The sequence below is a fragment of the Pleurodeles waltl genome, chromosome 3_1, assembly GCF_031143425.1.
Source record: "Pleurodeles waltl isolate 20211129_DDA chromosome 3_1, aPleWal1.hap1.20221129, whole genome shotgun sequence".
In the NCBI taxonomy this organism is placed as follows: Eukaryota; Metazoa; Chordata; class Amphibia; order Caudata; family Salamandridae; genus Pleurodeles; species Pleurodeles waltl.
In genome coordinates, this window is record NC_090440.1 from 1,450,615,020 (window position 1) to 1,450,632,267 (window position 17,248).

A 17,248-nucleotide genomic window follows, 5' to 3' on the forward strand; every position below is an offset into this window, starting at 1 on the left:
CAATTGGCATCCCCGGCGTGTTCCCCTGCAAGCCAGAAAAAGGTCTGAAAGGAAACCGTTACAGTAGACCTGAATAGAGGGAGTGTCATAACACCACTGAACCTTGGTGATGAAATCCTCTCCAAGGCTGCATTTGCAGAGCATCACAAAGAGTTAGCTCCATTCAATTCTATCAAACGCCTTCTCTACATTGATTGAGAGGGCCAGGGTGTCCTCTGGCAGGTTCTTGGCAATTCACAAGGCATGGGCCAGAGTCATAAGGTAGTTCCAGGATGATCGCCCAAGGACAAACCCCACTTGAGTGTGGAGGATCAGCGAAGGAATAACTGAGCGTTGGTAATCTGCCAGGACCCATGCCAGTATCTTAATGCCTCTGTTGGTTAAGGACATTGGTTTATAGCTACCACAAAGAAGGGGGGCCTTCCACGACTTGGAGAGGACCACAATCAGGTCCCTGTTTGAGTTGGGATGAAGGGGTCTAGTGTGCTCTGCCTCATGAAAGGCCTTGTGCAGGGAATCCACCACCTCCTCGCTTGTCCACTTATAGAACGCAACCAAGAAGCTGCCTCCCCAGGGGTCTTATGGTATGGGAATTTGGAGAAGGCTTGTACTGTCTCTGCCATTGTAATTTCCCTCCAGAGCAAGTCCATACCTGTCTTATTGAGACTAGGTAGATGTATGCTGTCAAAGAAGGCAATTAACCGGGTAGGGTCCACAGTCAACTTGGGAGTATAGAGGTCCTGTCCAATTTCTTCCTTACTCCCAAAGGTGGCATAACTTTATCACCTCGTACCAATTTGCTGTCTCCCACCATAGACAATTCATCTACAACCTTACCATATGTCCTTAATGCCCATTCTAGTGTGCTTTTTCTACATCCTCGCATACAATTAATTTGACTATATCACTCAACACATCATCCTGAATCAAGGCCTCACTCCATTCATCCTTGCTTATTAATCCCGATGACCACTGCACAACATCTCCAAGACATGCAACAGCACCTTCACAATCACTTTTCGTCACCGCATCTTTGTCACCTGTTTCCCAATTCTGTGGTAAGTGTGAGAGACAGTCAGCTTGCACATTTCTCCATCCCAGTATATATTCCATGTTGTAATTATATTCCTGAGATCTGGCTGCTAACCGAGCTAATTGAAAGAATCTGGGCTGAGGCGGTGAGTCCCAAGTACGATTCTTTTTATTAAAATAATAACCGGGAGGGAGACACCGCAACAGCCGCTGCCTTCCTCCACGTTCCGCTTTCTCCTCCCGTTCTGATTCTGTTCCTCGCGCCGACACGCTGAAACACCACCGCACGGCGCGCGGAACAGAATCAAAGAACACTACACACCCCCTTTCCTTCAAAATAAAATAACATCAACATGTTATAAAACATGAAAACTTTAGCCTAACATGAATAGATATATGACAATAAATGTAATACATCGATACATAAAACTAATTATAATGAATAAAGATATTGACAATTTAAACAAAGTATACCCTAAGAAGAAGCACATTGCCAAGGTTACTGTTTGACATAATCATCAAATCTCCTAGGCCTTCTTAACACTGACTTGTCCCTCACCTTCACACCTTCATGCTCTCTCTCACTCAATGGGGTTTCACTAGTGCTTGTATCATCATCCACATTGTTATCCAATTTATTTCCCATGTTGAGCAACGTTTCCCGACTACACCATACAGGCACCTTTATAACCTTTCCACGGTTCCACACATTACCATCACTCAGCAACACAGCATACTTATAGACTTTTCTCACCTCCAAAGGCTCTGAAAATTTAGACTCCCCTTTAGCTGTCCACGCGCCCTTCACTACTCGCACCCAATCACCAACCTTGTAATCACCAGGAATTTCACTCATCTCAACTTCTTACTCACCACACCTTTAGACAACAATGCCCTCGGTTTTCTACCTCTCATGACCTCGAAAGGTGATTTTCCCATCACACTATGGGGAGTTGTGCGGTATGACCAAACTAGGTCCTTCACTGCCTTTCGCCAATTTATACCATTATAGATTGCTAATTGCAGCCCCTCTTTCAGCGTCATGTTCCACCTCTCCACCAAACCATTACTCTGTGGATAATAAACAGATGCTCTGATGTGCTCTATATCAAATTTATGTAAAAACTCTTTCATAACATTCAATACAAATTGCACACCATTGTCAGACACTATCATCTCAGGGACTCCTTCTGACTCAAACAAATCCGACAAGAACTCCACCACACACCCGGTATTTATGTTTTCTACAAATTTCACGACTGGCCACCTGGAAAAATAGTCCACAACCACCAAAGCATATTTCGGCACACTTCCCAAAATATTAAACGGACCCATAATATCAATGGCTATTTTCTTCCACGGCCCATCCAATTTGTCGGACACCACAAGATCACTTTTAACAACCTTTTGAGACTTGTCGCTCCATGCACACAACACACACTCCCTCACATGATGTTCTACATCCCTATCAAGCCCTGGCCACCAGTACTCCGATCTGATTCGCCTTTTAGTTGCGCTCATTCCGAGATGGCCCTCATGAGCCAATTTCAATACTTGTTCCCGCAAGACAGTAGGAACCACCAACAGCTCGCCCCTGAACACCACTCCATCCATCATACACAACTCTATACCAACTTGACGGAAATATTCTGCATCGCAAGAAGCACTACCTCTATTTGGCCACCCATGACGGCAATAACCCATCACTTCTTGTAGCACAACATCTTTTTGAACCACCGACACCCATTCTTCATGAGAAATTCTACCTTCTGTCACATATCCAATATCCACACCAACATAGGCTATGAGTTCATCAACTTCAGATTCTCCCTTTGCACCCAGAATTGAACGCACAGGAAGCCTAGACAGACAATCAGCCAACACATTTTTTTCCAGGAAAATACACCAAATCATAATTATATTCCAACATTCTAGCCACCCAACAAGCTATTCTAGGTGTGGCCCTACCTGCCCCCTTAGTCAAAAATTCGAAAATACTTCTACTAAAGGACGATGATCAGTACGAATCACAAATTTTAAACCCCAGACATACTTGCGGAAATGGTCAACACCCCACCAACACGCCAATGCCTCCTTTTCAATGGTGGAATAGTTCATTTCTGACGAACTCAGCGGTCTGGAAGCATATGCAATTGTCACTTCTTCTTCCCCTCTTCTTTGCATTAATACCGCACCCAGCCCAACGGAACTGGCGTCCATATTAATAATGATCTCATCCCTTGTGTCAAACGGCTTAAGAGCTGGAGCAGAGGCAATTTGTTTTTTCAACAAACAAAACTCCCTCTCACAATCCTCACTCCATACAAATTGCTCCCTCACGCATAGCAACTTTCTCATGTGCACAGTTTTGTCAGCAAACTTGGGAATAAACTTTGATTAATATTCCGCTAGACCTAAAAATTATCTTAATTGATCTTTGCCAGCTGGAGAAGGCGCGCTTTCTATTGCCTCTACTAAATTAAGTTTAGGCGAAATCCCATCTTTGTTAATGCAATGACCCAAATACTCCACTTCTGGCACACTCAATCAGCATTTCTCCAATTTGATCGTCAACCCGCTCTCCTTTAAAACACCCAACACCTTTCTCATTGCTCCATCATGTTCTTTCTGGTCACTACCAAACACCAAGATATCATCTTGAAAATAAGTAACACCTGAGATATCTTTCAGTAAATGGTGCATTGCCCGTTGAAATACTGACGACGCCAATGCCAAGCCGAAAGGCATGCGCCTAAATCTATATGCCCCCTCTGGAGTAATGAAAGAAGTTAATGCTCGTGACTCCGGATGTAACTCAATCTGATGATACACAGATGAAAAATCCAACGTAGAAAATACACTTGCCCCTTTCACTGTAGATAACATTTCACCTATATTGGGCAGAGGATGTCTATCCACCCATATAGCAGCATTAAGATCGCGCAAATCCACACACAAACGTATGTCACCATTAGCCTTCTTAGCAATCACCACTGGCGCCAACCACTCAGACGCTTCGATTTCCTCGATCACACCTTGCTCGGACAACTTGGATAATTCACATCGTAGTTGTTCCTTCATCACAATGGGAACTGGACGCGGTTTATGCGCCTTAGGTACAGCATCCCGCTTTAAAACGATTTTATGCATAAATCCTTTCAACTTTCCTAACTTATTACTAAATACTTGAGGGAATTCCTCTACAAAGTTAGTCCTTTGCACCATGTGTACGTTAGACCTCGAACCCAATACTTGATCAGGGTGATTCGGATCAAGAATTATGCCGAGGTCTTTTTGTTGCGGCCAACCTAATAAATTGGTACCCTCCTCCACAAAATACACTTTAGACTTGACAACTGTCCCTTGGAACTCCAGTGATGCGTCCATATACCCCACTAGCTCAATGGGTGTATTACCATAAGCTAGTAAACGTACATCCAGTGGTTTGATCTCATGCGTCGGAAAACTAGGTATGTTATCTTTTCCAATCAAAGTATATCTTGCCCCTGAGTCAGCCATCACGAGTATATCTACCCCATCAATTTTAACTACGCAGTGCGGACCACAAGAACTCACACCCCCAACATCCACCACCTGCAAAATAAATTGCTGGCTGTCTATGTGCTCACTATCACTCCCCACTGAATTGATTGCAACTCTACCCCTCCTCGCACTCATCTGCCTCCCTTTGCACACCCTTGCAAAATGTCCCTTGGACTTGCACTTTCTGCACACTTGTCCAGCCGCAGGACAGCAAATATCAGTCGCTATGTGCCCCTTAAGGCCACATTTGTAACAAACAATGTCCTTTCTTCCATCCATCTTCCCAGAAGTTCCAAATGTATCTTTTTTCTTGAACTTAGAATCTTCTGCATTGACCACATTTATAGCTCCAGATGCGGTAGATAGTTCCTTTAAGCCATCATTTGTTATTTCAACCCTTTTAATAAAGTCTATTGCTTTTTGTAACGTCAAATCTTCTGTATTCAACAGTTTTTCCTGAATTTTTTTATCATTAACTTTCAAAACCAGTTGGTCTCTCAGCATTTCATCTTGAAAATGACCATAATTACAAGTGGCTGCCAAAATCCTCAAACTTGCCACATAATTCCACAGACTCTCCTGGCAATTGGCTCCTTTTTAAAAATGTAAAACGCTCCACAATGATATTTTTCTTCTTTCCAAAATTGGAGTTCAACTGTTCCATGGCAACCTCATATTCATCCTCATCCGGGTCTCCCTCCTCATAAGGATATGGTAAATGTTTCAAAATGCGTCTTCCTTCTGCACCCAAACAATGCTTTAACATGGCCAATTTTCTGGATGCCGTAAATATATCTCCACCCACAACCAGGACATACGCTTCAAAACCTTCTTTCCAGTCCTCCCAGGCTACAATGGGTTCCCCAGGAGTGTTCAAGAAAAAACTTGGTGCAGTAAATCCTTCCATTTTCTCAATAAAATCTGAAAACTGTTACTACTTGAAATTTAACAATATACAAACACTTCCGGATTGGTCTTACTACTCCAAAATGTCAGTGCAGCTCTAACCCCTTCAGAAGATAAATTGTTGCCAGGATAAACAATATCTAGGCTTGAAAAACTCAATATCACCGGTTGCCTAGCAACATCCTGGGCCCAGAAACTTCCTGAGAAAGCTACTCACTGTTGCTAGGCAACTACAGTTCACCAATTCTTGCCGTTGAAAAACCTTCAGGAAATGCTTTCCATAGTTGCTAAGCACACTATGATCCTTGCTGCTGCCTTCCCTTGAGACGGCGTTAGTCATTAAATGGAGTTGCTGCCTCACGAAGTCACGTAAAATAATCCTACAGGAACATTGTCAAAATCAGCCTCTGTTGTCTCTTGTCTCTCCTCCCGGTCAGCACTACACCCTTCGTCGCCAGTGAAAGAATCTGGGCCGTGGCGGTGAGTCCCAAGTACGATTCTTTTTATTAAAATAATAACCAGGAGGGAGACACCGCAACCGCCGCTGCCTTCCTCCACGCTCCGCTTTCTCCTCCCGTTCTGATTCTGTTCCTCGCGCCGACACGCTGAAACACCACCGCACGGCGCGTGGAAAAGAATCAAAGAACACTACACTAATCTAGCTGAACTTTTACTTGCTCCCCCTGGAGGCAAGATTCTCATTAAGGGTCTATGATCAGTACGGAATTTGAATTGTTTTCCCCAAATGTATGTCCTAAAGTGTTCCATGCCCCATACTGCTGCCAAAGCCTCTCTTTCTATCATAGGATAGTTGCGTTCTGTTGATGTTAAAGAATGTGATGCAAACACTACAGTTTCCTCACAGGTTCCATGAAGGTGTGACAAAACTGCACCAACACCAGTAGTGCTAGCATCCACAGTAATAACAGATTTCCTTTCCACATCAAAAGGAACTAAAATGCCTGCCTCGCATATTTCTTTTTTTATAGATTCAAAACCTTGTTCTTGTGAAGTACTCCAAACAAAGCTTACTCCCTTCCTCCAATTTTTTTCCAAAACCTCAGACTTGGATGCAAAATGTTTTACAAATTTCAAATAGTATTCTACCAAGCCTAATAAATACCTTCTTTATTTTGAGGTGGCAGTGCCAATTTGATAGCATCTAACAGATCTCTCTTGGGTTTGATTCCATCCTGTGAGAAAGTATGACCTAAATAGTCCAGCTCCTTTGCAACACATTTCTCCTTTCTTAAAGTCAAACCAGTTTTTTAAATTTTGTCTAAAACCTGCTTCAATGTCAAATTGTGATTCTCCACTGTGTCCCCAAATACCAAGATATCGTCCTGAAAGTAGATGACATTCTGTATCCCTTTAAACAAGTCTGTAATCACTCTTTGAAAAAAAATTGCTGCAGAACATAGTCCAAATGGCATTCTAGTGAATTGAAACGTGCCTTCCATGGTTATAAATGCTGTTAATAACTTGGAATCGGCATGCAGTTTTATCTGATGATAGGCATGTTTCGAGTCTAGTTTTGAGAAAAACTTTCCTCCTTTTAACATCAAAACAGGTTTGTTAATATTTGGAAGGGGAAAATTGTCCATTACCACATTTTGATTTAGGCTTCTAAAGTCAACAGAAAATATAAGTTTGCCATCAGTTTTCCTTGTGATTACCACTGGAGAAACCCAATTGGAGGCTTCCACAGGTTCTGTCACTCCACTGATCAACATTTCCTCTATCAATTTTTGAACTTCTTCCCTGGCCACAATTGGTACTCTCCTGACTTTGTGTTGAACAGACTCTGCACCTTCCTTTAATTTGATCTTCTGACAATAACCCTTCAATCGTCCCATTTCTTTGCGGAAGACATCACCGGCCTTCCTAGTAATGTCTTGTAATGTTACTCCTTCAACTACTAAAATCTGACTATGTGCTCGAGGATTTATAACAATGTGAAGGTCATATTGATGAACCCATCCTAGAATTGGTAGACCAGATTCCGCTACATAAACTTTTCCTTTTGTGCACCTTCCCTCAAATTTGATTTCTGCAATCATGTATACTTGGTAACCTCCTGGCTTTATGTCCTTAGGAAGCAGCCCTACTTGTGGCCACTCAGACATGAACAAGTTTTTCAGAACAATTGTATATAATGACCCAGAATCAACCATTAATTCTATAGCTCTTCCTCGAACCACAAATTCAGATTTTGGTCTTTGTTTTCTCGTCATATTTGTCTTCTCATCTTGAAAATATAGAATTCTGTCTAATCCTTCTTGAAGTTTATCCATCTCCATTACTTCCGAAAATACAGCTACTCTCCCTTTTAATGGACTACGACACATCCTGGCGAAATTTCCTTTCACGCTGCATTTTCTACACTCCTTCCCTATTGCAAAACAGTATTTTGGTTCAGTAGTATGGTTATAACTACCACACCTCGCACATTTTTTATTTGCAATATTTGTAAACTTGTTAGTTACTTCCTTTGTTATCTTGTTATTGATGTTCTTTGCCTTTACCGCGCCAGATACATTATTGCACTTTTCTACTGCTGCTACCTCTTTTCTTGCCACCTTTTTATCCATCATCGTCGTAAAATATTCTGATTCTTCCACCACTTTTGCTATTTCTATAAAATCTTTTAATGTAGGATTTTATGCAGCTCACAACCTCTCTTGCGTTTTTTTAACTTTTACATTGAACAATTAATTGATCTCTTATCATCTCATCAGCCATTTGTCCAAACTGACATTTTACTGATAGTTCCCTCAGTCTTGTTACAAAGATGTCAGTTGAGTCCCCTTCTCCTTGAGGCTGGGTATAGAATTTATGCCACGTCATGACTATGTTTTGAGTTTTTGTAAACCTCAATTCTAATTTTTTGTGTGCTTCAAGATACACATTTAAGTCTGCTGCAACTCCTTGAATTTGTAAATCTGGTAAGTATTTGAAAATATGTTGTCCCTCTTCCCCTAAAGCCTTTAATAAAATGGCTTTTTTCCCTGCTGGGATGAAACCCTTGACCATCTAAAGCTTCAAGATAATTGTCAAAAATGCCACTCCTCCCATTCTATTGGTGGATCTCCTGGTTGTCATAAGAATAGAGTCGGTTCTGTCATCAACACAACATCCATCTTTGATAAGGAAACAAGTAAATAAAACAATATATATGTATTGGTATAGGTATTTTCTATTTCTTAAACACTGCTTCCTAACACTGCCTAAGAGTTTTTCCTCTAACACCCTTGTCAGGGTCCTTCTTCAATGTTGTTGCTTATGCTGGTGGGCGTGTTCTTTTACAGTCCCACACCTTCTTCGCCGGTCAGAAATGACGACATGGACACCAGGAAGGCGCTCAGCGTGGCACATGCTGTAGCGTTCAACATGGCAAACGATAAGTGGCACGATGCGCTTCTATAGCCAGAAGCATAATACACTCGTAAAGCCAGAAGCGTGCGCTCGGTGTCACATTCAGAATGCTGCCAGGAAAATTGCTGTGCTTGTCATTGCTATAAGCATGCATATGATGCCTCACACACTCAAGTTCAGTTCCTTTTTTATTTTTCACGTTGGTCTGAAATTATCTCCTTGTCTGTTATAGCGGGGGGCTAATAGAGCTTACTTCAGGAGATATTCACACATAGGGCGGTCATGCTGTGCTGTGACCTCGCTGTTAAACAGGAGGAAATAGCAGCTCGTCGCCAAAAATATGTTGTGATGCAAGTACTCAGAAGACAATGGTTAAGGGCTTGAGTATTAATTAGTAGCAAAGGTCAAGCGTCACTTCCCTCTTTGCCATGTCCTCACAACTACCAAAGATAGGAACGCCTAGGGAATCATTAGAACAGAATGTTTATTTCATGAGTGCGCTAGCGCTCGCTCATACTAGTGATAAATACAGATTACAACACAACGCCTCAAGCCATCAGGCTCCTCTGCAGGCCGGCTCCACCCTCACCACTCCCAAACCGGGCCAGTGACCCACAAGGGACCCTCCAATCAGGGCCCTGGTGGTTCCAGGGGACACTGTCAACCCATCTGCCAGTGAAGGACGCCAGATACTGCTTCTAAATCCCCCAGGGCCTCCCCATGCAGCGGAGCCCGACAGTGCAGCAGCCATGTTGTTCGGCAGCAGACTCCATCTGTTCTGTTGTCAGGCTCTGTGCACTGAAGTGCTTTTGGATGGGCAGCATGCTGCTCTGGAATCCCTAGTTAGTGGTTTTACCAGCTTCATTAGTTATTGATAGTTATAAGGATTAGTCTTGTGCACTGAAGTAAACAATGCCATGCATTCACTCTACAGTATTTACCTTGTGGTACATTGAACTAACAGGAATTAGAAGAAATGATCAAGAAAATAATAAGAACATTAAACCATTTAAATGGGTGGCCTCTAAACCCAGATTAAAAACTAACAAATTATACACCCACACCACAAAAGGTGGGTGCCACACATGGGTACATACTAAAAAGCTAATCACTCTTCCCAGCTGATATACAACAGGACTTAAATTAAAGATCCACCTAAGTGGATTACTATAGAATAGACAATACTGAAATGTGAATAACAGGTACACATAGTGGCCCCAAACACATTAACTAATTATCCAGTTGTTAATCATACTCTCATAGAGAGCTTCTATCATTTATTTTAGCTTCTGAAACTCAGAACGTCTTGCTATGACATCACAACAGTTGATAACAAAACTGGTTATCAACTATTGTAACGTCAAAAAGGCCTTCCAGGCCAGGCTGACAGGGCTCTCTGAGAGCCTGTCAGTGCAACTCTGCATATCTGCTTTGACTAACAGCAGAAAGCTCAACTGCAGGAGGGGGGAGGACGGCAGGGAAGGTGGCGGGTTTGGTTAAGGAAAGCAGGTAATATATTTATTGTTCCCATTTGCGTTAGGGAGGCGAGGGTAGAGTATGTATAGCGCACCCATATCCTCTACCCCTGCACAGTAGTTGAAGGCAGGGGAAGATGATTTTGTGGGCCATACTTAGCATACATTATAGATGGGTAAAAAGTAGATTATAAGGATGTTTCTCACATTGATGTTCTGAGTGACATAATAGACAACTCGAGCTTCACTCTCATTGTCTACTTGATGGAACACCTCGGTAAAAATATCCTGTAATTCACTGTTACTAATATAAAATATTTATGTATATATTGATATATATATATATATATATATATATATATATATATATATATATATATATTATGCATGCTACAGATATGGAGAATGGCACACAGATTACTCTGTGTGGATCCATGGCTTCATTATTTGGCCCAGCGTGGAATGGCAATAGTGTTAAAATAGGTGGATCACTCATTAACCGGAATGTTTGGAAAGCAGAAGTAATAGGCAATTCCAGAGCATGGGCTTCAATTCACCAAAATACCAGGGGTGGCAGAAGTGGCATCACATGCCATTTGACCTATACTTTGACTGGCATGCACATGCTTACACATACACACATATTCATACACTCTCTTTCAGATAAACACACTCTGACCTGCAAGCATGCATACAACATAAATTTAAAGCATTTTTACTTACCTTAGCTGCCAGATAGCGTCATATTCCAGATAACTGTACTCCATTTTTTCATACACAAATAGTGAGTAACGTTATAGTAAAAAAATTGACAAGAAACCAGGAAAGTGGGTCTTCAACTGACGTCCACAAAGACCAGCTGCCCCTGCGGTCCAGGCACTCATTTTGCCATTTTTGAGGCCTGCTATCGCAAAGACAGTGTCAGGCCTCACAAGGGGCAAGGGTTGCAGCTGCGACCCCCTGATGACCCCTAAATGACGTCCACTAAACAGAGCACTTAGTACCATGCAATGAGGTTCTGCAGGGTGGTTTTGCGCTGTCATAATGACAATTAGTATGTCTGACAGGGAACATCCAAATCAAGCACAGAATTAAGTACAATTCATCAGCATCGCCATCAGTATGTACTCACACATGATGCATGTAAATGAGTAGCTCTTCCCCAAAGCCTGGGAACTATTGCTATGCACTGCTAATTACCCCATATATTACATCAGTCATGACATAGTCTATGGCATCATTCAAATTATCACTGCAACATCTCCAATAAAATTATTGTTGAGAAAACTGTTCATGGCAAGAGAGCAAGTTATAGTTACATTAGGGAAGAGTTTTAGTTACTGGAAATTAATATAACAGGTGAATTGTTATGGTTTTATGCCTGTAAAATCGAAATCTAACTATAACGTCCTTGTAACCTTTGTGTTTTTTTAGTGAATATATATTGCTTTGGGTGTATGCAGGGGCATTGGCCGAGGGGAGGTGTGGCTGCAGGGTCTGGCCACAGGCTAGGCCCTGCAGCCAACCCTCGCCGTGCCTAGCTGAAGAAGGTGGTTGAATTAACATACTGTAATTATATATTGCTTTACATTGAAAAAAACATAGAAATTCACTGAGAAAACTAAAGCTTACAGGGATGTTATAGTTAGGTTGACGTTTTACCCACACATACCCATAGAAATTCAGCAGTTATAGTTACACTTATAGTCATACTTATCTGAAGAAACTATAATGTGTGCCACTAAGTAACATTAGGCCACAAGGTGACTTATTAAATAAGGAAACATAGCATGAGATACCAAGACTTCAACCTTCATTCTACTGAGTGACTGTATAATAGCTCTCCCAGTAGGCCATTTTATTTCCTCTAGAGGACTGTGGGGGAAACCTGAAGGCCCCAACGGTCCTAGCCGGTTCCCAACTCCTGGAGGAGCTGGCATTACTCCCACAAGCATGGATCTGCTTTAAATAGCAGCTCCCTACTTGAAGGGCCATCATTGGCTCCTTGAGGGGTCGCACGACCCCTCTCTGACATATATTGCCCCAGGGAGGTTGTGGTCCCCGGGGCTGGAGGTCCTCAACTGACCACCTCATTGCTTTATTTTAGCCCCAGGGAGGTGGTGGTCCCCGGGGGAGGGGGATCCACGGCCCCTTACATACAACTGTTTGTTTGCCCAGGGGAGGTAGCAGTCCCTGGGGCTGCCGGGAGTGTGCACAGCCACCCCACACATAACTGATTGTTTGGCCTGGGGAGGTGGCAGTCCCTGGGGCTTTAGGAGGCCATGCAGCTCCCCGCATCCATAATTATTTTAGCCCCAGGAGGTGGTGGTCCCCGGGGCTGCAGAAAAAAATGTTTTGAAATTATTTTTTTTGCTCTGTCAGGGTCCCTATGGGACCCCAGCAGCAGAGCTAAGGGGGCTTCTTTTTTATTTTTATTTTCTGGGATGGCCACCAACACTTCCTGGTTGAAGTGCTGGCAGCCAATCAGAGCTCTGCATATCACTGACAAGCTCTTATTCTTAGTGAAACTGTTGCGATGCAACCGCGGCCCAACATATACAAATGTATTCTCTCTTTAATATCTCAAAAGTTACTGAACAGATTTACACCAAATAACCAAATTCACAATCTGTTTACCGAAAGCTAGCTTTCTGTCAAATTTGGTGTAATTCCGTCCAGCAGTTTGAGCTGTAGTCGTGTTCAATATTTCTATATCTATATCTATATATATATGTATATATATACATACATATATATATATACACATATATATATATTTTTACAAAAACAAATGTTACAGAGATGTAGCTAGGCTCACATTTCATTTTAAACGTATGAAACCATAGAAATTCACCAGTTATAGTTAGAGTTATCTCAAGTAAAGCAGAAATGTCCTTCCAATCCTTTCTGTGAGAAGTTTCATTTACTTCTGCTGTTACACCATTTCTTAAGCAATTCATTCAGATCCTCTATTACCAGCTCTTGGAACAGATCAACCCTTTTACCAGGGGGCAATTGTGGACAAAACGTAGTTTTGGATTTCAAGCCATTCCCTACCGGGTCATCGGTTATAAACCACATTTCATTCAAAGTGCCCCCTTGCAAAACTGTAACAAATGGCTTCAATTCATCAGACCTGTCAGCTGCAGTTACATTGTCACAACCCACTTGAGCTGCCAGCTCCCCATCTGGGATCCAAAGGACCTCCTTTGTCCCATGAGATTCTTAAACACACTCATTCAACAAATCGGGGGTAGTCAATAACTCAGGGATGTCAATACTCTTAAAATTGGAAGGAACTGTGGTAGAGTCCTTATCCCCTATTCCTTTCTAGGGTTTCATTCGTTAGTACTTGTGGAGCTTCATATTTCTGATGTATTTATATACCTCAATTCTAATATATATTACCCAAAAAAAGAAAACTAACTTCATCTAATTCCTGGAAAGTTTCAGGGTGATCCGTCAAACGTGGAAGCGTGGATCAAGAAAAAAGTGGGGTCTATGTATTTTGCATAGACTTCTTTAAGTAGCGCTACCTCAAAAACTGCTGAACAGAGGTACACCAGATCTGGCAGGAAGCTAGATCTTGCTTCACAGATTGTGATCTATTGTGAATCCGTTCAGTAGTTTGTGAGAAATTAAGGGTCAAGAATATTTGTATATCTGGGCTTTTGGGTTCGAGGGACTCTCCTGTGAGTTCCTCAAACCCAATGTTAAAAAAATAGTGCTTTCCGATTGGGCCAGGGAGCTTTTTTCCCTTGGGCCAATTTGCTTCCGGGGAGTCAGATTCCAGCAGGAGCGAGCGCTCTGACTGGCTGCCAGTAACATGAGAAAAATGTTGCTGGCAACCATTATAGGAGGCGGAGACATAGAGCCAGATTTAGAGTTCTGCGGAGGGGCTCACTCCATTACAAATATGAGGATATCCCATCCGCCATATATATGATCCCATTATAGCCTAAGAAGATTGTAATACAGCGGACGGAATGTCCATCACATTTGTGACAGAGTAATCCATCCACCAAACACTTCATTCGGCCCTTAGTCTCCTGTTCTGAAGTTAAAATAAAAAGACATAAGGGACAGGGTAGGGATACCTTGCCCCCCTAGCTCCTGTTGAGGGGGGCCCACAGGGACACCACCTGGGACCAATTGTCTAGAAAATAAAATCAGCACTTTTTACTGCGATCCCAGGGGACATAAGGACGATCATAGCAAAAACAAACAAATAGTGCATGCCAATTTTATACATATGCAGAGAGGGTAGTGTTTAGGCTCCCTTCCCTCGTCCCATTGTATGCCCCATGGACCCCATCCCCTGGAGGCATGTATATTTTAATTAGGGGAAGGGGGAGTGTGGCCCCCATACCCAAGCAAATGGTGGCTGCGAGGACCCATCCCCTGGTGCTGAAATCGGAAAAAGGGTAAGGGAGCCACACAGCTCCCCTCCTCAACCCTGTGAAGTCCCTATGGACTCCATCCCCCAGGGTCGATCATTTTTTTTTAAAAGGGAGGGGGCCTCATGGCCCCCCAAGCCTGGGAAGGCACTGGGGACCCCATACTACAGGGCAGATTGCCAACTCTCAAAGCCTTAAAAGGGCCCTGGGGATCTCCCAGGGCCTTGATTCAAATAAAAAGGGAGAGAGGTCATGCGTGCCCCCTTTCGTGAGTCTTTAAAGACCCAGGGACAGTTGACTTACCAGGGACACAGCAGTTTCCCTGCCTGCACTAGCGATGGCAGAGAAACATGTGTGCTCCTGTCTGGTGGGAGTATTTTTAAATTTCCTGCTAAATGGGAGCAAACACGTAAGTATGATCCCAACTGGCTACAGACTTGAAAATGCAACTGTGAACTTGATATCATTGAGAAAGTGATGAAGTTTTTTCTGCTAAGTAGTCTTTATGATTCACCCAAAACGCAATCTTTTACACCGATCTTCAAAAAGTTCAATTTTTGTGGTAATAGGCAAAGTAGCTCAACAACAGGAATGGTAATTTGTTTTAACACAATGATTATTTTGCAAGAATGTTTGTTTTTTTGTCTGTGTATATTTTAGATTATTGTATTTATGAATATGCAACAGTTTTGAACTAATACTTTTAAACAGCTGTAATCAGTCTCTATTTTTCGAGATAAAACTACTAATACTACTGCCACAACTACTACTGATGCTAATACCTAAGAATTCCACTTCTGCCATGAACAGCACCACTAGTAGTAGCAGTGGAAGTACAAGTATAGCAGTTGTGGAATTACTATTGCTATTAGTACTAAGATAAATGATAGCAATATTATTAGTGGTACTAGCAGTGTTACCCGTACCAGTAGTAGTAAACGGCCAATAGCAGTAGTAGTGATAAAAGTAGGAGTCATAGTAATACCAATTGATATTCATCCCTCTAGTGGTAGCACATGCAGTAGGAGTAATTGTGCTACTAATACCCCCCTACGAGTTGTAAGTGTAATAATAATAATAATAATAATAATAATAATATTCTCAGAACTTTTAACAGAGTCAGTACTAGAATGAATACTAGTAAATAGTCATGTACTCTGATTATTAGTACAAATAACTCTAGTAGTAGTTGTATCATCATTAGCACTAATAAATAGTGCTGGTGCCTGTAGATGTACTACATGTTGAAATAGCAGTAGTTAACATGGTTTGCCAGGAGGAGTAAACAGACAAAATCTCCAGGCATCTATGTGTATCAAGGAAGGCAGTATTGTCAAGTATGGGCATCTATATGCCAATATAGGTAAACGATTATGATGAGGAAAAGGTAAATGAGTCTGGGGCAAGATCTGAAACTTTACAACTGTGGGTAAGAAGGGGCATGCCCTTACGTATGTAAACATGATTTGAAAGTTTTTAAAAAAAAGCAAGTTTACATTCTTCAGTTGTGCTGCTGTAATAAATTTGAAAACAACACATCTTTTTTTATGGTTTGGAGCTTAGTAAGAATATTCGGGCCAGCTAAAAATAGAAAACTCGTATAGAACATTGCAAACCAGAGATATGTAAAGTATTTGTAAAATGGAAGTCCAAAAGGACTTAAAGAAACATTGTAAATAGTAGTACTTCAGGTAGAACTTGTGATAGCATGTGGTACTAGTGTTACCTTCACAGGCCTATTTGTAGCAGAAGAAAGACTACTTGTAGTAGTATTATTGCTAATAATCATAGTGTTATTGAGCTCTAAATAACACACTATTTTAAGCATCAACAATAATCTTTGAACCTCAGAAAAAGGTCAGGTAGAGACTATCTACATGGCAAGGTCCTGCGGTTTTACAACTTTATTATTTTCCAATAAATTGTACACCTAAAATTAAGCACTCAAGATTCCAACATAGAATTCCAGATCTTGGTTTTCTGGGAAAAAGACAGTACAATACACAAATTCGAGTCGAATTTTGGGTTTGTGTGAACCATGGTTTCCAAATAAAGATTTACCTAGTTGCATGGTTATGGTACGAGTGCATGATGAGAGATATAAGATGCCTTGGTCAAAGACATGGACAATGGTATAGTTTTTTTTTTTCTGTCCATATGTAGGTGCATGTTCCTCTCTATTCTTTCCCTTCAGACGAAGTCCCCATTTTAGAGTGGCAAGTATTTGTGGCGAACCTCCGATATATTTTTTTACCTAAGACTATGTAGACGATTCACTATTTGCCTACAGCAAACAGCAGGTTCCTGCGATGCTGGACAGCCAAATTTAGAGGTTAGTATTTGAATGAAATTTGAAAGTCTAAGACTTCCTTTTGCTAACACCAGAGCTTAACAGCTGCCCAGAAATCCTTCCATGGAAATTAACTTATTAGAAATAATAGGTGAGGGATGCAGCAAAATGATTCATGCACCAATGAAAGAACCAGAGGTGACCTAAGGCTTTGTGCTGTGTGCTACACA

At 41.7% G+C, this 17,248-nt stretch overlaps 1 long non-coding RNA gene across 4 annotated transcripts in view; it reads left to right on the forward strand.

The window, feature by feature from the left end:
• LOC138285290 (uncharacterized) overlaps positions 1–17,248 on the forward strand; it is a 222,877-nt gene that overhangs the window by 87,782 nt on the left and 117,847 nt on the right. The gene's annotated exons all lie outside the window — the stretch shown is intronic.